The following is a 21,031-nucleotide window of genomic DNA, read 5'->3' on the forward strand; positions in this document are numbered from 1 at the left end:
GCAAAGGGATGACGTGGCCTTTTGCATCCTCTTCTGGCACCTACAGGAAACCAGGTCCTCCCGCATGATTCCAAGTCTTTGGACGAAAGATCCAAGCATGAAAGGCCTTCTTCAGTGTGCTTGAATGCAGAGGTCTTAGGGCTGCCCTTAAGCATTTAGCTTTAGAAACACAGCAAAGGATGGTTTCTCCACGTAGATCATGAGAGTGGTGTGATGCACGTGGTCAGTTCAGGCTGATAGAGTTGTGGCCCAGAGAAACGCTTTGTTCTGATGAAAGGATGATCAGATGAAGGACTCCAACAGCCTCTTCCCTAAACGTTGTTGCAAGTCCTACTCTCAGCACACGTATGTTTCAGACTTAAGCTGCATTCCGAGAGGACACCATGCAAACATACGTTTGGGCATTCCACGGTGTATGAATTTGGAGAAAGCAACTGAAAGTGTTAGATAGTGAAGATTGAGCTCAGTGACCCCAGAAAAATTTCCATTGCACGGTTGAATTAAGCTGCCCTAGCCATCGGAGGAGCTTACTCGCCTGAGGCTCCTGGTCCTCCCTGCTTTTCACCTGTTGAACAGAACGCCCACCCGTCGTGCTTCCAATGCTGTGCAGAAAGCAGCTTTCTTTGCCTCTTCCGCTGAGGCTGGGCAGAAGGCCTCTTCACAGTATTCTCATATCTGGGAGTATAAGTATATACAAGAAGCTCTAATTTTCACAGCAGTGTTTGGCTGCCTTTCTGAATATGGCTGAGTAGGAAATCACATGATCTGAGACAGTCCCAGAGCCTTCTCTGCAGGACAACAGCTCTGAGGTTTGGGGCCTCATCGCCACCGCGCTTTGGAGAAGCTTGCACCCACCTGTTGCTTACATGGTGCCTGGGGATTAAAAAATGGGCACTCACGTTACAAAGCTCAGACTGTGGCATGGGAGACCGGCTTCCATAGCACCCAGACAACCTGGGCCCCTCTGCAGCAGCCGGGAAGTAGCAGGAAAACGCCACTTTTGAGAATTTCAAGGTAAATTCGTTGAATGCCGGAATTCTTCTGACAGCCGGCCTTCTTCAGCAAGGCTTCACTTGAATGGCAAAACAAGCGAGGGCGTGCCGCCGCTCAGCAAAAGAGAGTACTACACCGGATAAATCGCCCAGTCGCTCAGAGTGCAGCCACCCAAGACAGACACTGAAATCACACTGCAAGAAGAATTCGTTGTACGCGGGAATTTTTCTTACAGAAAGTCTTCCACAGCAAGGCCGCATGCGATTGGCCCCACAAGCGAAGCATCTGCTGCTCAGCTGAAGACAGCTCCACACAGCAGACTTCACTCAGGTGCTTAGAGTGCATGCACACAGGACAGACACGGAAAACACATTGAAAGCTGTTTCAGCATCTAGTGCAACGATGTCAATGATTCCTTGAATGGAGCATTCTGCGCTGCTTCCTTTCACCCACATAAGCTGAATCCAAAGCTGACTTGCCTCCACTACGTTTATTTCAGAGCATCTACTCTAACTTCCCTTGTGGCTAGTGGGAATGCCTATTCCAGGCCCACTTATGTCTTTGAGATAGAGGACGTATAGAGAATACAGCCTTTCACTACAACGTTTACTGGTTTCCATACCACATAGGAGCAAATTGCATGCAAGGCGAAAGCAACCTTGTGTTCTCTCAGGGAGGGTCTCCTCGGTGCACGGTGGAATGTTTCCTATTTCAAAGTCTGGCATAAGGCTCTCCTGCAGCGGTTTCGGACACTTTACAGCTAAGGCGTCATCATGGCATTGCTAGCAAAGGGATGACGTGGCCTTTTGCATCCTCTTCTGGCACCTACAGGAAACCAGGTCCTCCCGCATGATTCCAAGTCTTTGGACGAAAGATCCAAGCATGAAAGGCCTTCTTCAGTGTGCTTGAATGCAGAGGTCTTAGGGCTGCCCTTAAGCATTTAGCTTTAGAAACACAGCAAAGGATGGTTTCTCCACGTAGATCATGAGAGTGGTGTGATGCACGTGGTCAGTTCAGGCTGATAGAGTTGTGGCCCAGAGGAACGCTTTGTTCTGATGAAAGGATGATCAGATGAAGGACTCCAACAGCCTCTTCCCTAAACGTTGTTGCAAGTCCTACTCTCAGCACACGTATGTTTCAGACTTAAGCTGCATTCCGAGAGGACACCATGCAAACATACGTTTGGGCATTCCACGGTGTATGAATTTGGAGAAAGCAACTGAAAGTGTTAGTGAAGATTGAGCTCAGTGACCATAGAAAAATTTCCATTGCACGGTTGAATTAAGCTGCCCTAGCCATCGGAGGAGCTTACTCGCCTGAGGCTCCTGGTCCTCCCTGCTTTTCACCTGTTGAACAGAACGCCCACCCGTCGTGCTTCCAATGCTGTGCAGAAAGCAGCTTTCTTTGCCTCTTCCCCTGAGGCTGGGCAGAAGGCCTCTTCACAGTATTCTCATATCTGGGAGTATAAGTATATACAAGAAGCTCTAATTTTCACAGCAGTGTTTGGCTGCCTTTCTGAATATGGCTGAGTAGGAAATCACATGATCTGAGACAGTCCCAGAGCCTTCTCCGCAGGACAACAGCTCTGAGGTTTGGGGCCCCATCACCACCGCGCTTTGGAGAAGCTTGCACCCACCTGTTGCTTACATGGTGCCTGGGGATTAAAAAATGGGCACTCAGGTTACAAAGCTCAGACTGTGGCATGGGAGACCGGCTTCCATAGCACCCAGACAACCTGGGCCCCTCTGCAGCAGCCAGGAAGTAGCAGGAAATCGCCACTTTTGAGAATTTCAAGGTAAATTCGTTGAATGCCTGAATTCTTCTGACAGCCGGCCTTCTTCAGCAAGGCTTCACTTGAATGGCAAAACAAGCGAGGGCGTGCCGCCGCTCAGCAAAAGAGAGTACTACACCGGATAAATCGCCCAGTCGCTCAGAGTGCAGCCACCCAAGACAGACACTGAAATCACACTGCAAGAAGAATTCGTTGTACGCGGGAATTTTTCTTACAGAAAGTCTTCCACAGCAAGGCCGCATGCGATTGGCCCCACAAGCGAAGCATCTGCTGCTCAGCTGAAGACAGCTCCACACAGCAGACTTCACTCAGGTGCTTAGAGTGCAGGCACACAGGACAGACACGGAAAACACATTGAAAGCTGTTTCAGCATCCAGTGCAACGATGTCAATGATTCCTTGAATGGAGCATTCTGCGCTGCTTCCTTTCACCCACATAAGCTGAATCCAAAGCTGACTTGCCTCCACTACGTTTATTTCAGAGCATCTACTCTAACTTCCCTTGTGGCTAGTGGGAATGCCTATTCCAGGCCCACTTATGTCTTTGAGATAGAGGACGTATAGAGAATACAGCCTTTCACTACAACGTTTACTGGTTTCCATACCACATAGGAGCAAATTGCATGCAAGGCGAAAGCAACCTTGTGTTCTCTCAGGGAGGGTCTCCTCGGTGCACGGTGGAATGTTTCCTATTTCAAAGTCTGGCATAAGGCTCTCCTGCAGCGGTTTCGGACACTTTACAGCTAAGGCGTCATCATGGCATTGTTAGCAAAGGGATGACGTGGCCTTTTGCATCCTCTTCTGGCACCTACAGGAAACCAGGTCCTCCCGCATGATTCCAAGTCTTTGGACGAAAGATCCAAGCATGAAAGGCCTTCTTCAGTGTGCTTGAATGCAGAGGTCTTAGGGCTGCCCTTAAGCATTTAGCTTTAGAAACACAGCAAAGGATGGTTTCTCCACGTAGATCATGAGAGTGGTGTGATGCACGTGGTCAGTTCAGGCTGATAGAGTTGTGGCCCAGAGAAACGCTTTGTTCTGATGAAAGGATGACCAGATGAAGGACTCCAACAGCCTCTTCAATAAACGTTGTTGCAAGTCCTACTCTCAGCACACGTATGTTTCAGACTTAAGCTGCATTCCGAGAGTACACCATGCAAACATACGTTTGGGCATTCCACGGTGTATGAATTTGGAGAAAGCAACTGAAAGTGTTAGATAGTGAAGATTGAGCTCAGTGACCCCAGAAAAATTTCCATTGCACGGTTGAATTAAGCTGCCCTAGCCATCGGAGGAGCTTACTCGCCTGAGGCTCCTGGTCCTCCCTGCTTTTCACCTGTTGAACAGAACGCCCACCCGTCGTGCTTCCAATGCTGTGCAGAAAGCAGCTTTCTTTGCCTCTTCCCCTGAGGCTGGGCAGAAGGCCTCTTCACAGTATTCTCATATCTGGGAGTATAAGTATATACAAGAAGCTCTAATTTTCACAGCAGTGTTTGGCTGCCTTTCTGAATATGGCTGAGTAGGAAATCACATGATCTGAGACAGTCCCAGAGCCTTCTCTGCAGGACAACAGCTCTGAGGTTTGGGGCCTCATCGCCACCGCGCTTTGGAGAAGCTTGCACCCACCTGTTGCTTACATGGTGCCTGGGGATTAAAAAATGGGCACTCACGTTACAAAGCTCAGACTGTGGCATGGGAGACCGGCTTCCATAGCACCCAGACAACATGGGCCCCTCTGCAGCAACCGGGAAGTAGCAGGAAAACGCCACTTTTGAGAATTTCAAGGTAAATTCGTTGAATGCCGGAATTCTTCTGACAGCCGGCCTTCTTCAGCAAGGCTTCACTTGAATGGCAAAACAAGCGAGGGCGTGCCGCCGCTCAGCAAAAGAGAGTACTACACCGGATAAATCGCCCAGTCGCTCAGAGTGCAGCCACCCAAGACAGACACTGAAATCACACTGCAAGAAGAATTCATTGTACGCGGGAATTTTTCTTACAGAAAGTCTTCCACAGCAAGGCCGCATGCGATTGGCCCCACAAGCGAAGCATCTGCTGCTCAGCTGAAGACAGCTCCACACAGCAGACTTCACTCAGGTGCTTAGAGTGCAGGCACACAGGACAGACACGGAAAACACATTGAAAGCTGTTTCAGCATCTAGTGCAACGATGTCAATGATTCCTTGAATGGAGCATTCTGCGCTGCTTCCTTTCACCCACATAAGCTGAATCCAAAGCTGACTTGCCTCCACTACGTTTATTTCAGAGCATCTACTCTAACTTCCCTTGTGGCTAGTGGGAATGCCTATTCCAGGCCCACTTATGTCTTTGAGATAGAGGACGTATAGAGAATACAGCCTTTCACTACAACGTTTACTGGTTTCCATACCACATAGGAGCAAATTGCATGCAAGGCGAAAGCAACCTTGTGTTCTCTCAGGGAGGGTCTCCTCGGTGCACGGTGGAATGTTTCCTATTTCAAAGTCTGGCATAAGGCTCTCCTGCAGCGGTTTCGGACACTTTACAGCTAAGGCGTCATCATGGCATTGCTAGCAAAGGGATGACGTGGCCTTTTGCATCCTCTTCTGGCACCTACAGGAAACCAGGTCCTCCCGCATGATTCCAAGTCTTTGGACGAAAGATCCAAGCATGAAAGGCCTTCTTCAGTGTGCTTGAATGCAGAGGTCTTAGGGCTGCCCTTAAGCATTTAGCTTTAGAAACACAGCAAAGGATGGTTTCTCCACGTAGATCATGAGAGTGGTGTGATGCACGTGGTCAGTTCAGGCTGATAGAGTTGTGGCCCAGAGAAACGCTTTGTTCTGATGAAAGGATGATCAGATGAAGGACTCCAACAGCCTCTTCCCTAAACGTTGTTGCAAGTCCTACTCTCAGCACACGTATGTTTCAGACTTAAGCTGCATTCCGAGAGGACACCATGCAAACATACGTTTGGGCATTCCACGGTGTATGAATTTGGAGAAAGCAACTGAAAGTGTTAGTGAAGATTGAGCTCAGTGACCATAGAAAAATTTCCATTGCACGGTTGAATTAAGCTGCCCTAGCCATCGGAGGAGCTTACTCGCCTGAGGCTCCTGGTCCTCCCTGCTTTTCACCTGTTGAACAGAACGCCCACCCGTCGTGCTTCCAATGCTGTGCAGAAAGCAGCTTTCTTTGCCTCTTCCCCTGAGGCTGGGCAGAAGGCCTCTTCACAGTATTCTCATATCTGGGAGTATAAGTATATACAAGAAGCTCTAATTTTCACAGCAGTGTTTGGCTGCCTTTCTGAATATGGCTGAGTAGGAAATCACATGATCTGAGACAGTCCCAGAGCCTTCTCCGCAGGACAACAGCTCTGAGGTTTGGGGCCCCATCACCACCGCGCTTTGGAGAAGCTTGCACCCACCTGTTGCTTACATGGTGCCTGGGGATTAAAAAATGGGCACTCAGGTTACAAAGCTCAGACTGTGGCATGGGAGACCGGCTTCCATAGCACCCAGACAACCTGGGCCCCTCTGCAGCAGCCAGGAAGTAGCAGGAAATCGCCACTTTTGAGAATTTCAAGGTAAATTCGTTGAATGCCTGAATTCTTCTGACAGCCGGCCTTCTTCAGCAAGGCTTCACTTGAATGGCAAAACAAGCGAGGGCGTGCCGCCGCTCAGCAAAAGAGAGTACTACACCGGATAAATCGCCCAGTCGCTCAGAGTGCAGCCACCCAAGACAGACACTGAAATCACACTGCAAGAAGAATTCGTTGTACGCGGGAATTTTTCTTACAGAAAGTCTTCCACAGCAAGGCCGCATGCGATTGGCCCCACAAGCGAAGCATCTGCTGCTCAGCTGAAGACAGCTCCACACAGCAGACTTCACTCAGGTGCTTAGAGTGCAGGCACACAGGACAGACACGGAAAACACATTGAAAGCTGTTTCAGCATCTAGTGCAACGATGTCAATGATTCCTTGAATGGAGCATTCTGCGCTGCTTCCTTTCACCCACATAAGCTGAATCCAAAGCTGACTTGCCTCCACTACGTTTATTTCAGAGCATCTACTCTAACTTCCCTTGTGGCTAGTGGGAATGCCTATTCCAGGCCCACTTATGTCTTTGAGATAGAGGACGTATAGAGAATACAGCCTTTCACTACAACGTTTACTGGTTTCCATACCACATAGGAGCAAATTGCATGCAAGGCGAAAGCAACCTTGTGTTCTCTCAGGGAGGGTCTCCTCGGTGCACGGTGGAATGTTTCCTATTTCAAAGTCTGGCATAAGGCTCTCCTGCAGCGGTTTCGGACACTTTACAGCTAAGGCGTCATCATGGCATTGCTAGCAAAGGGATGACGTGGCCTTTTGCATCCTCTTCTGGCACCTACAGGAAACCAGGTCCTCCCGCATGATTCCAAGTCTTTGGACGAAAGATCCAAGCATGAAAGGCCTTCTTCAGTGTGCTTGAATGCAGAGGTCTTAGGGCTGCCCTTAAGCATTTAGCTTTAGAAACACAGCAAAGGATGGTTTCTCCACGTAGATCATGAGAGTGGTGTGATGCACGTGGTCAGTTCAGGCTGATAGAGTTGTGGCCCAGAGAAACGCTTTGTTCTGATGAAAGGATGACCAGATGAAGGACTCCAACAGCCTCTTCCCTAAACGTTGTTGCAAGTCCTACTCTCAGCACACGTATGTTTCAGACTTAAGCTGCATTCCGAGAGGACACCATGCAAACATACGTTTGGGCATTCCACGGTGTATGAATTTGGAGAAAGCAACTGAAAGTGTTAGATAGTGAAGATTGAGCTCAGTGACCCCAGAAAAATTTCCATTGCACGGTTGAATTAAGCTGCCCTAGCCATCGGAGGAGCTTATTCGCCTGAGGCTCCTGGTCCTCCCTGCTTTTCACCTGTTGAACAGAACGCCCACCCGTCGTGCTTCCAATGCTGTGCAGAAAGCAGCTTTCTTTGCCTCTTCCCCTGAGGCTGGGCAGAAGGCCTCTTCACAGTATTCTCATATCTGGGAGTATAAGTATATACAAGAAGCTCTAATTTTCACAGCAGTGTTTGGCTGCCTTTCTGAATATGGCTGAGTAGGAAATCACATGATCTGAGACAGTCCCAGAGCCTTCTCTGCAGGACAACAGCTCTGAGGTTTGGGGCCTCATCGCCACCGCGCTTTGGAGAAGCTTGCACCCACCTGTTGCTTACATGGTGCCTGGGGATTAAAAAATGGGCACTCACGTTACAAAGCTCAGACTGTGGCATGGGAGACCGGCTTCCATAGCACCCAGACAACATGGGCCCCTCTGCAGCAACCGGGAAGTAGCAGGAAAACGCCACTTTTGAGAATTTCAAGGTAAATTCGTTGAATGCCGGAATTCTTCTGACAGCCGGCCTTCTTCAGCAAGGCTTCACTTGAATGACAAAACAAGCGAGGGCGTGCCGCCGCTCAGCAAAAGAGAGTACTACACCGGATAAATCGCCCAGTCGCTCAGAGTGCAGCCACCCAAGACAGACACTGAAATCACACTGCAAGAAGAATTCATTGTACGCGGGAATTTTTCTTACAGAAAGTCTTCCACAGCAAGGCCGCATGCGATTGGCCCCACAAGCGAAGCATCTGCTGCTCAGCTGAAGACAGCTCCACACAGCAGACTTCACTCAGGTGCTTAGAGTGCAGGCACACAGGACAGACACGGAAAACACATTGAAAGCTGTTTCAGCATCTAGTGCAACGATGTCAATGATTCCTTGAATGGAGCATTCTGCGCTGCTTCCTTTCACCCACATAAGCTGAATCCAAAGCTGACTTGCCTCCACTACGTTTATTTCAGAGCATCTACTCTAACTTCCCTTGTGGCTAGTGGGAATGCCTATTCCAGGCCCACTTATGTCTTTGAGATAGAGGACGTATAGAGAATACAGCCTTTCACTACAACGTTTACTGGTTTCCATACCACATAGGAGCAAATTGCATGCAAGGCGAAAGCAACCTTGTGTTCTCTCAGGGAGGGTCTCCTCGGTGCACGGTGGAATGTTTCCTATTTCAAAGTCTGGCATAAGGCTCTCCTGCAGCGGTTTCGGACACTTTACAGCTAAGGCGTCATCATGGCATTGCTAGCAAAGGAATGACGTGGCCTTTTGCATCCTCTTCTGGCACCTACAGGAAACCAGGTCCTCCCGCATGATTCCAAGTCTTTGGACGAAAGATCCAAGCATGAAAGACCTTCTTCAGTGTGCTTGAATGCAGAGATCTTAGGGCTGCCCTTAAGCATTTAGCTTTAGAAACACAGCAAAGGATGGTTTCTCCACGTAGATCATGAGAGTGGTGTGATGCACGTGGTCAGTTCAGGCTGATAGAGTTGTGGCCCAGAGAAACGCTTTGTTCTGATGAAAGGATGACCAGATGAAGGACTCCAACAGCCTCTTCCCTAAACGTTGTTGCAAGTCCTACTCTCAGCACACGTATGTTTCAGACTTAAGCTGCATTCCGAGAGGACACCATGCAAACATACGTTTGGGCATTCCACGGTGTATGAATTTGGAGAAAGCAACTGAAAGTGTTAGTGAAGATTGAGCTCAGTGACCATAGAAAAATTTCCATTGCACGGTTGAATTAAGCTGCCCTAGCCATCGGAGGAGCTTACTCGCCTGAGGCTCCTGGTCCTCCCTGCTTTTCACCTGTTGAACAGAACGCCCACCCGTCGTGCTTCCAATGCTGTGCAGAAAGCAGCTTTCTTTGCCTCTTCCCCTGAGGCTGGGCAGAAGGCCTCTTCACAGTATTCTCATATCTGGGAGTATAAGTATATACAAGAAGCTCTAATTTTCACAGCAGTGTTTGGCTGCCTTTCTGAATATGGCTGAGTAGGAAATCACATGATCTGAGACAGTCCCAGAGCCTTCTCCGCAGGACAACAGCTCTGAGGTTTGGGGCCCCATCACCACCGCGCTTTGGAGAAGCTTGCACCCACCTGTTGCTTACATGGTGCCTGGGGATTAAAAAATGGGCACTCAGGTTACAAAGCTCAGACTGTGGCATGGGAGACCGGCTTCCATAGCACCCAGACAACCTGGGCCCCTCTGCAGCAGCCAGGAAGTAGCAGGAAATCGCCACTTTTGAGAATTTCAAGGTAAATTCGTTGAATGCCTGAATTCTTCTGACAGCCGGCCTTCTTCAGCAAGGCTTCACTTGAATGGCAAAACAAGCGAGGGCGTGCCGCCGCTCAGCAAAAGAGAGTACTACACCGGATAAATCGCCCAGTCGCTCAGAGTGCAGCCACCCAAGACAGACACTGAAATCACACTGCAAGAAGAATTCATTGTACGCGGGAATTTTTCTTACAGAAAGTCTTCCACAGCAAGGCCGCATGCGATTGGCCCCACAAGCGAAGCATCTGCTGCTCAGCTGAAGACAGCTCCACACAGCAGACTTCACTCAGGTGCTTAGAGTGCAGGCACACAGGACAGACACGGAAAACACATTGAAAGCTGTTTCAGCATCTAGTGCAACGATGTCAATGATTCCTTGAATGGAGCATTCTGCGCTGCTTCCTTTCACCCACATAAGCTGAATCCAAAGCTGACTTGCCTCCACTACGTTTATTTCAGAGCATCTACTCTAACTTCCCTTGTGGCTAGTGGGAATGCCTATTCCAGGCCCACTTATGTCTTTGAGATAGAGGACGTATAGAGAATACAGCCTTTCACTACAACGTTTACTGGTTTCCATACCACATAGGAGCAAATTGCATGCAAGGCGAAAGCAACCTTGTGTTCTCTCAGGGAGGGTCTCCTCGGTGCACGGTGGAATGTTTCCTATTTCAAAGTCTGGCATAAGGCTCTCCTGCAGTGGTTTCGGACACTTTACAGCTAAGGCGTCATCATGGCATTGCTAGCAAAGGGATGACGTGGCCTTTTGCATCCTCTTCTGGCACCTACAGGAAACCAGGTCCTCCCGCATGATTCCAAGTCTTTGGACGAAAGATCCAAGCATGAAAGACCTTCTTCAGTGTGCTTGAATGCAGAGATCTTAGGGCTGCCCTTAAGCATTTAGCTTTAGAAACACAGCAAAGGATGGTTTCTCCACGTAGATCATGAGAGTGGTGTGATGCACGTGGTCAGTTCAGGCTGATAGAGTTGTGGCCTAGAGGAACGCTTTGTTCTGATGAAAGGATGACCAGATGAAGGACTCCAACAGCCTCTTCCCTAAACGTTGTTGCAAGTCCTACTCTCAGCACACGTATGTTTCAGACTTAAGCTGCATTCCGAGAGGACACCATGCAAACATACGTTTGGGCATTCCACGGTGTATGAATTTGGAGAAAGCAACTGAAAGTGTTAGTGAAGATTGAGCTCAGTGACCATAGAAAAATTTCCATTGCACGGTTGAATTAAGCTGCCCTAGCCATCGGAGGAGCTTACTCGCCTGAGGCTCCTGGTCCTCCCTGCTTTTCACCTGTTGAACAGAACGCCCACCCGTCGTGCTTCCAATGCTGTGCAGAAAGCAGCTTTCTTTGCCTCTTCCCCTGAGGCTGGGCAGAAGGCCTCTTCACAGTATTCTCATATCTGGGAGTATAAGTATATACAAGAAGCTCTAATTTTCACAGCAGTGTTTGGCTGCCTTTCTGAATATGGCTGAGTAGGAAATCACATGATCTGAGACAGTCCCAGAGCCTTCTCCGCAGGACAACAGCTCTGAGGTTTGGGGCCTCATCACCACCGCGCTTTGGAGAAGCTTGCACCCACCTGTTGCTTACATGGTGCCTGGGGATTAAAAAATGGGCACTCAGGTTACAAAGCTCAGACTGTGGCATGGGAGACCGGCTTCCATAGCACCCAGACAACCTGGGCCCCTCTGCAGCAGCCAGGAAGTAGCAGGAAATCGCCACTTTTGAGAATTTCAAGGTAAATTCGTTGAATGCCTGAATTCTTCTGACAGCCGGCCTTCTTCAGCAAGGCTTCACTTGAATGGCAAAACAAGCGAGGGCGTGCCGCCGCTCAGCAAAAGAGAGTACTACACCGGATAAATCGCCCAGTCGCTCAGAGTGCAGCCACCCAAGACAGACACTGAAATCACACTGCAAGAAGAATTCGTTGTACGCGGGAATTTTTCTTACAGAAAGTCTTCCACAGCAAGGCCGCATGCGATTGGCCCCACAAGCGAAGCATCTGCTGCTCAGCTGAAGACAGCTCCACACAGCAGACTTCACTCAGGTGCTTAGAGTGCAGGCACACAGGACAGACACGGAAAACACATTGAAAGCTGTTTCAGCATCTAGTGCAACGATGTCAATGATTCCTTGAATGGAGCATTCTGCGCTGCTTCCTTTCACCCACATAAGCTGAATCCAAAGCTGACTTGCCTCCACTACGTTTATTTCAGAGCATCTACTCTAACTTCCCTTGTGGCTAGTGGGAATGCCTATTCCAGGCCCACTTATGTCTTTGAGATAGAGGACGTATAGAGAATACAGCCTTTCACTACAACGTTTACTGGTTTCCATACCACATAGGAGCAAATTGCATGCAAGGCGAAAGCAACCTTGTGTTCTCTCAGGGAGGGTCTCCTCGGTGCACGGTGGAATGTTTCCTATTTCAAAGTCTGGCATAAGGCTCTCCTGCAGCGGTTTCGGACACTTTACAGCTAAGGCGTCATCATGGCATTGTTAGCAAAGGGATGACGTGGCCTTTTGCATCCTCTTCTGGCACCTACAGGAAACCAGGTCCTCCCGCATGATTCCAAGTCTTTGGACGAAAGATCCAAGCATGAAAGGCCTTCTTCAGTGTGCTTGAATGCAGAGGTCTTAGGGCTGCCCTTAAGCATTTAGCTTTAGAAACACAGCAAAGGATGGTTTCTCCACGTAGATCATGAGAGTGGTGTGATGCACATGGTCAGTTCAGGCTGATAGAGTTGTGGCCCAGAGAAACGCTTTGTTCTGATGAAAGGATGACCAGATGAAGGACTCCAACAGCCTCTTCCCTAAACGTTGTTGCAAGTCCTACTCTCAGCACACGTATGTTTCAGACTTAAGCTGCATTCCGAGAGGACACCATGCAAACATACGTTTGGGCATTCCACGGTGTATGAATTTGGAGAAAGCAACTGAAAATGTTAGATAGTGAAGATTGAGCTCAGTGACCCCAGAAAAATTTCCATTGCACGGTTGAATTAAGCTGCCCTAGCCATCGGAGGAGCTTACTCGCCTGAGGCTCCTGGTCCTCCCTGCTTTTCACCTGTTGAACAGAACGCCCACCCGTCGTGCTTCCAATGCTGTGCAGAAAGCAGCTTTCTTTGCCTCTTCCCCTGAGGCTGGGCAGAAGGCCTCTTCACAGTATTCTCATATCTGGGAGTATAAGTATATACAAGAAGCTCTAATTTTCACAGCAGTGTTTGGCTGCCTTTCTGAATATGGCTGAGTAGGAAATCACATGATCTGAGACAGTCCCAGAGCCTTCTCCGCAGGACAACAGCTCTGAGGTTTGGGGCCCCATCACCACCGCGCTTTGGAGAAGCTTGCACCCACCTGTTGCTTACATGGTGCCTGGGGATTAAAAAATGGGCACTCAGGTTACAAAGCTCAGACTGTGGCATGGGAGACCGGCTTCCATAGCACCCAGACAACCTGGGCCCCTCTGCAGCAGCCAGGAAGTAGCAGGAAATCGCCACTTTTGAGAATTTCAAGGTAAATTCGTTGAATGCCTGAATTCTTCTGACAGCCGGCCTTCTTCAGCAAGGCTTCACTTGAATGGCAAAACAAGCGAGGGCGTGCCGCCGCTCAGCAAAAGAGAGTACTACACCGGATAAATCGCCCAGTCGCTCAGAGTGCAGCCACCCAAGACAGACACTGAAATCACACTGCAAGAAGAATTCGTTGTACGCGGGAATTTTTCTTACAGAAAGTCTTCCACAGCAAGGCCGCATGCGATTGGCCCCACAAGCGAAGCATCTGCTGCTCAGCTGAAGACAGCTCCACACAGCAGACTTCACTCAGGTGCTTAGAGTGCAGGCACACAGGACAGACACGGAAAACACATTGAAAGCTGTTTCAGCATCTAGTGCAACGATGTCAATGATTCCTTGAATGGAGCATTCTGCGCTGCTTCCTTTCACCCACATAAGCTGAATCCAAAGCTGACTTGCCTCCACTACGTTTATTTCAGAGCATCTACTCTAACTTCCCTTGTGGCTAGTGGGAATGCCTATTCCAGGCCCACTTATGTCTTTGAGATAGAGGACGTATAGAGAATACAGCCTTTCACTACAACGTTTACTGGTTTCCATACCACATAGGAGCAAATTGCATGCAAGGCGAAAGCAACCTTGTGTTCTCTCAGGGAGGGTCTCCTCGGTGCACGGTGGAATGTTTCCTATTTCAAAGTCTGGCATAAGGCTCTCCTGCAGCGGTTTCGGACACTTTACAGCTAAGGCGTCATCATGGCATTGCTAGCAAAGGGATGACGTGGCCTTTTGCATCCTCTTCTGGCACCTACAGGAAACCAGGTCCTCCCGCATGATTCCAAGTCTTTGGACGAAAGATCCAAGCATGAAAGGCCTTCTTCAGTGTGCTTGAATGCAGAGGTCTTAGGGCTGCCCTTAAGCATTTAGCTTTAGAAACACAGCAAAGGATGGTTTCTCCACGTAGATCATGAGAGTGGTGTGATGCACGTGGTCAGTTCAGGCTGATAGAGTTGTGGCCCAGAGAAACGCTTTGTTCTGATGAAAGGATGACCAGATGAAGGACTCCAACAGCCTCTTCCCTAAACGTTGTTGCAAGTCCTACTCTCAGCACACGTATGTTTCAGACTTAAGCTGCATTCCGAGAGGACAGCATGCAAACATACGTTTGGGCATTCCACGGTGTATGAATTTGGAGAAAGCAACTGAAAGTGTTAGATAGTGAAGATTGAGCTCAGTGACCCCAGAAAAATTTCCATTGCACGGTTGAATTAAGCTGCCCTAGCCATCGGAGGAGCTTACTCGCCTGAGGCTCCTGGTCCTCCCTGCTTTTCACCTGTTGAACAGAACGCCCACCCGTCGTGCTTCCAATGCTGTGCAGAAAGCAGCTTTCTTTGCCTCTTCCCCTGAGGCTGGGCAGAAGGCCTCTTCACAGTATTCTCATATCTGGGAGTATAAGTATATACAAGAAGCTCTAATTTTCACAGCAGTGTTTGGCTGCCTTTCTGAATATGGCTGAGTAGGAAATCACATGATCTGAGACAGTCCCAGAGCCTTCTCTGCAGGACAACAGCTCTGAGGTTTGGGGCCTCATCACCACCACGCTTTGGAGAAGCTTGCACACACCTGTTGCTTACATGATGCCTGGGGATTAAAAAATGGGCACTCAGGTTACAAAGCTCAGACTGTGGCATGGGAGACCGGCTTCCATACCACCCAGACAACCTGGGCCCCTCTGCAGCAGCCGGGAAGTAGCAGGAAAACGCCACTTTTGAGAATTTCAAGGTAAATTCGTTGAATGCCGGAATTCTTCTGACAGCCGGCTTTCTTCAGCAAGGCTTCACTTGAATGGCAAAACAAGCGAGGGCGTGCCGCCGCTCAGCAAAAGAGAGTACTACACCGGATAAATCGCCCAGTCGCTCAGAGTGCAGCCACCCAAGACAGACACTGAAATCACACTGCAAGAAGAATTCGTTGTACGCGGGAATTTTTCTTACAGAAAGTCTTCCACAGCAAGGCCGCATGCGATAGGCCCCACAAGCGAAGCATCTGCTGCTCAGCTGAAGACAGCTCCACACAGCAGACTTCACTCAGGTGCTTAGAGTGCAGGCACACAGGACAGACACGGAAAACACATTGAAAGCTGTTTCAGCATCTAGTGCAACGATGTCAATGATTCCTTGAATGGAGCATTCTGCGCTGCTTCCTTTCACCCACATAAGCTGAATCCAAAGCTGACTTGCCTCCACTACGTTTATTTCAGAGCATCTACTCTAACTTCCCTTGTGGCTAGTGGGAATGCCTATTCCAGGCCCACTTATGTCTTTGAGATAGAGGACGTACAGAGAATACAGCCTTTCACTACAACGTTTACTGGTTTCCATACCACATAGGAGCAAATTGCATGCAAGGCGAAAGCAACCTTGTGTTCTCTCACGGAGGGTCTCCTCAGTGCACGGTGGAATGTTTCCTATTTCAAAGTCTGGCATAAGGCTCTCCTGCAGCGGTTTCGGACACTTTACAGCTAAGGCGTCATCATGGCATTGCTAGCAAAGGGATGACGTGGCCTTTTGCATCCTCTTCTGGCACCTACAGGAAACCAGGTCCTCCCGCATGATTCCAAGTCTTTGGACGAAAGATCCAAGCATGAAAGGCCTTCTTCAGTGTGCTTGAATGCAGAGGTCTTAGGGCTGCCCTTAAGCATTTAGCTTTAGAAACACAGCAAAGGATGGTTTCTCCACGTAGATCATGAGAGTGGTGTGATGCACGTGGTCAGTTCAGGCTGATAGAGTTGTGGCCCAGAGAAACGCTTTGTTCTGATGAAAGGATGATCAGATGAAGGACTCCAACAGCCTCTTCCCTAAACGTTGTTGCAAGTCCTACTCTCAGCACACGTATGTTTCAGACTTAAGCTGCATTCCGAGAGGACACCATGCAAACATACGTTTGGGCATTCCACGGTGTATGAATTTGGAGAAAGCAACTGAAAGTGTTAGATAGTGAAGATTGAGCTCAGTGACCCCAGAAAAATTTCCATTGCACGGTTGAATTAAGCTGCCCTAGCCATCGGAGGAGCTTACTCGCCTGAGGCTCCTGGTCCTCCCTGCTTTTCACCTGTTGAACAGAACGCCCACCCGTCGTGCTTCCAATGCTGTGCAGAAAGCAGCTTTCTTTGCCTCTTCCCCTGAGGCTGGGCAGAAGGCCTCTTCACAGTATTCTCATATCTGGGAGTATAAGTATATACAAGAAGCTCTAATTTTCAAGGCAGTGTTTGGCTGCCTTTCTGAATATGGCTGAGTAGGAAATCACATGATCTGAGACAGTCCCAGAGCCTTCTCTGCAGGACAACAGCTCTGAGGTTTGGGGCCTCATCGCCACCGCGCTTTGGAGAAGCTTGCACCCACCTGTTGCTTACATGGTGCCTGGGGATTAAAAAATGGGCACTCACGTTACAAAGCTCAGACTGTGGCATGGGAGACCGGCTTCCATACCACCCAGACAACCTGGGCCCCTCTGCAGCAGCCGGGAAGTAGCAGGAAAACGCCACTTTTGAGAATTTCAAGGTAAATTCGTTGAATGCCGGAATTCTTCTGACAGCCGGCCTTCTTCAGCAAGGCTTCACTTGAATGGCAAAACAAGCGAGGGCGTGCCGCCGCTCAGCAAAAGAGAGTACTACACCGGATAAATCGCCCAGTCGCTCAGAGTGCAGCCACCCAAGACAGACACTGAAATCACACTGCAAGAAGAATTCGTTGTACGCGGGAATTTTTCTTACAGAAAGTCTTCCACAGCAAGGCCGCATGCGATTGGCCCCACAAGCGAAGCATCTGCTGCTCAGCTGAAGACAGCTCCACACAGCAGACTTCACTCAGGTGCTTAGAGTGCAGGCACACAGGACAGACACGGAAAACACATTGAAAGCTGTTTCAGCATCTAGTGCAACGATGTCAATGATTCCTTGAATGGAGCATTCTGCGCTGCTTCCTTTCACCCACATAAGCTGAATCCAAAGCTGACTTGCCTCCACTACGTTTATTTCAGAGCATCTACTCTAACTTCCCTTGTGGCTAGTGGGAATGCCTATTCCAGGCCCACTTATGTCTTTGAGATAGAGGACGTATAGAGAATACAGCCTTTCACTACAACGTTTACTGGTTTCCATACCACATAGGAGCAAATTGCATGCAAGGCGAAAGCAACCTTGTGTTCTCTCAGGGAGGGTCTCCTCGGTGCACGGTGGAATGTTTCCTATTTCAAAGTCTGGCATAAGGCTCTCCTGCAGCGGTTTCGGACACTTTACAGCTAAGGCGTCATCATGGCATTGCTAGCAAAGGGATGACGTGGCCTTTTGCATCCTCTTCTGGCACCTACAGGAAACCAGGTCCTCCCGCATGATTCCAAGTCTTTGGACGAAAGATCCAAGCATGAAAGGCCTTCTTCAGTGTGCTTGAATGCAGAGGTCTTAGGGCTGCCCTTAAGCATTTAGCTTTAGAAACACAGCAAAGGATGGTTTCTCCACGTAGATCATGAGAGTGGTGTGATGCACGTGGTCAGTTCAGGCTGATAGAGTTGTGGCCTAGAGGAACGCTTTGTTCTGATGAAAGGATGACCAGATGAAGGACTCCAACAGCCTCTTCCCTAAACGTTGTTGCAAGTCCTACTCTCAGCACACGTATGTTTCAGACTTAAGCTGCATTCCGAGAGGACACCATGCAAACATACGTTTGGGCATTCCACGGTGTATGAATTTGGAGAAAGCAACTGAAAGTGTTAGTGAAGATTGAGCTCAGTGACCATAGAAAAATTTCCATTGCACGGTTGAATTAAGCTGCCCTAGCCATCGGAGGAGCTTACTCGCCTGAGGCTCCTGGTCCTCCCTGCTTTTCACCTGTTGAACAGAACGCCCACCCGTCGTGCTTCCAATGCTGTGCAGAAAGCAGCTTTCTTTGCCTCTTCCCCTGAGGCTGGGCAGAAGGCCTCTTCACAGTATTCTCATATCTGGGAGTATAAGTATATACAAGAAGCTCTAATTTTCACAGCAGTGTTTGGCTGCCTTTCTGAATATGGCTGAGTAGGAAATCACATGATCTGAGACAGTCCCAGAGCCTTCTCCGCAGGACAACAGCTCTGAGGTTTGGGGCCCCATCACCACCGCGCTTTGGAGAAGCTTGCACCCACCTGTTGCTTACATGGTGCCTGGGGATTAAAAAATGGGCACTCAGGTTACAAAGCTCAGACTGTGGCATGGGAGACCGGCTTCCATAGCACCCAGACAACCTGGGCCCCTCTGCAGCAGCCAGGAAGTAGCAGGAAATCGCCACTTTTGAGAATTTCAAGGTAAATTCGTTGAATGCCTGAATTCTTCTGACAGCCGGCCTTCTTCAGCAAGGCTTCACTTGAATGGCAAAACAAGCGAGGGCGTGCCGCCGCTCAGCAAAAGAGAGTACTACACCGGATAAATCGCCCAGTCGCTCAGAGTGCAGCCACCCAAGACAGACACTGAAATCACACTGCAAGAAGAATTCGTTGTACGCGGGAATTTTTCTTACAGAAAGTCTTCCACAGCAAGGCCGCATGCGATTGGCCCCACAAGCGAAGCATCTGCTGCTCAGCTGAAGACAGCTCCACACAGCAGACTTCAATCAGGTGCTTAGAGTGCAGGCACACAGGACAGACACGGAAAACACATTGAAAGCTGTTTCAGCATCTAGTGCAACGATGTCAATGATTCCTTGAATGGAGCATTCTGCGCTGCTTCCTTTCACCCACATAAGCTGAATCCAAAGCTGACTTGCCTCCACTACGTTTATTTCAGAGCATCTACTCTAACTTCCCTTGTGGCTAGTGGGAATGCCTATTCCAGGCCCACTTATGTCTTTGAGATAGAGGACGTATAGAGAATACAGCCTTTCACTACAACGTTTACTGGTTTCCATACCACATAGGAGCAAATTGCATGCAAGGCGAAAGCAACCTTGTGTTCTCTCAGGGAGGGTCTCCTCGGTGCACGGTGGAATGTTTCCTATTTCAAAGTCTGGCATAAGGCTCTCCTGCAGCGGTTTCGGACACTTTACAGCTAAGGCGTCATCATGGCATTGCTAGCAAAGGGATGACGTGGCCTTTTGCATCCTCTTCTGGCACCTACAGGAAACCAGGTCCTCCCGCATGATTCCAAGTCTTTGGACGAAAGATCCAAGCATGAAAGGCCTTCTTCAGTGTGCTTGAATGCAGAGGTCTTAGGGCTGCCCTTAAGCATTTAGCTTTAGAAACACAGCAAAGGATGGTTTCTCCACGTAGATCATGAGAGTGGTGTGATGCACGTGGTCAGTTCAGGCTGATAGAGTTGTGGCCCAGAGAAACGCTTTGTTCTGATGAAAGGATGACCAGATGAAGGACTCCAACAGCCTCTTCCCTAAACGTTGTTGCAAGTCCTACTCTCAGCACACGTATGTTTCAGACTTAAGCTGCATTCCGAGAGGACACCATGCAAACATACGTTTGGGCATTCCACGGTGTATGAATTTGGAGAAAGCAACTGAAAGTGTTAGATAGTGAAGATTGAGCTCAGTGACCCCAGAAAAATTTCCATTGCACGGTTGAATTAAGCTGCCCTAGCCATCGGAGGAGCTTACTCGCCTGAGGCTCCTGGTCCTCCCTGCTTTTCACCTGTTGAACAGAACGCCCACCCGTCGTGCTTCCAATGCTGTGCAGAAAGCAGCTTTCTTTGCCTCTTCCCCTGAGGCTGGGCAGAAGGCCTCTTCACAGTATTCTCATATCTGGGAGTATAAGTATATACAAGAAGCTCTAATTTTCACAGCAGTGTTTGGCTGCCTTTCTGAATATGGCTGAGTAGGAAATCACATGATCTGAGACAGTCCCAGAGCCTTCTCTGCAGGACAACAGCTCTGAGGTTTGGGGCCTCATCACCACCACGCTTTGGAGAAGCTTGCACACACCTGTTGCTTACATGATGCCTGGGGATTAAAAAATGGGCACTCAGGTTACAAAGCTCAGACTGTGGCATGGGAGACCGGCTTCCATAGCACCCAGACAACCTGGGCCCCTCTGCAGCAGCCGGGAAGTAGCAGGAAAACGCCACTTTTGAGAATTTCAAGGTAAATTCGTTGAATGCCGGAATTCTTCTGACAGCCGGCTTTCTTCAGCAAGGCTTCACTTGAATGGCAAAACAAGCGAGGGCGTGCCGCCGCTCAGCAAAAGAGAGTACTACACCGGATAAATCGCCCAGTCGCTCAGAGTGCAGCCACCCAAGACAGACACTGAAATCACACTGCAAGAAGAATTCGTTGTACGCGGGAATTTTTCTTACAGAAAGTCTTCCACAGCAAGGCCGCATGCGATTGGCCCCACAAGCGAAGCATCTGCTGCTCAGCTGAAGACAGCTCCACACAGCAGACTTCACTCAGGTGCTTAGAGTGCAGGCACACAGGACAGACACGGAAAACACATTGAAAGCTGTTTCAGCATCTAGTGCAACGATGTCAATGATTCCTTGAATGGAGCATTCTGCGCTGCTTCCTTTCACCCACATAAGCTGAATCCAAAGCTGACTTGCCTCCACTACGTTTATTTCAGA

This window comes from Manis pentadactyla, chromosome 17, assembly GCF_030020395.1.
Source record: "Manis pentadactyla isolate mManPen7 chromosome 17, mManPen7.hap1, whole genome shotgun sequence".
Classification (NCBI taxonomy): Eukaryota; Metazoa; Chordata; class Mammalia; order Pholidota; family Manidae; genus Manis; species Manis pentadactyla.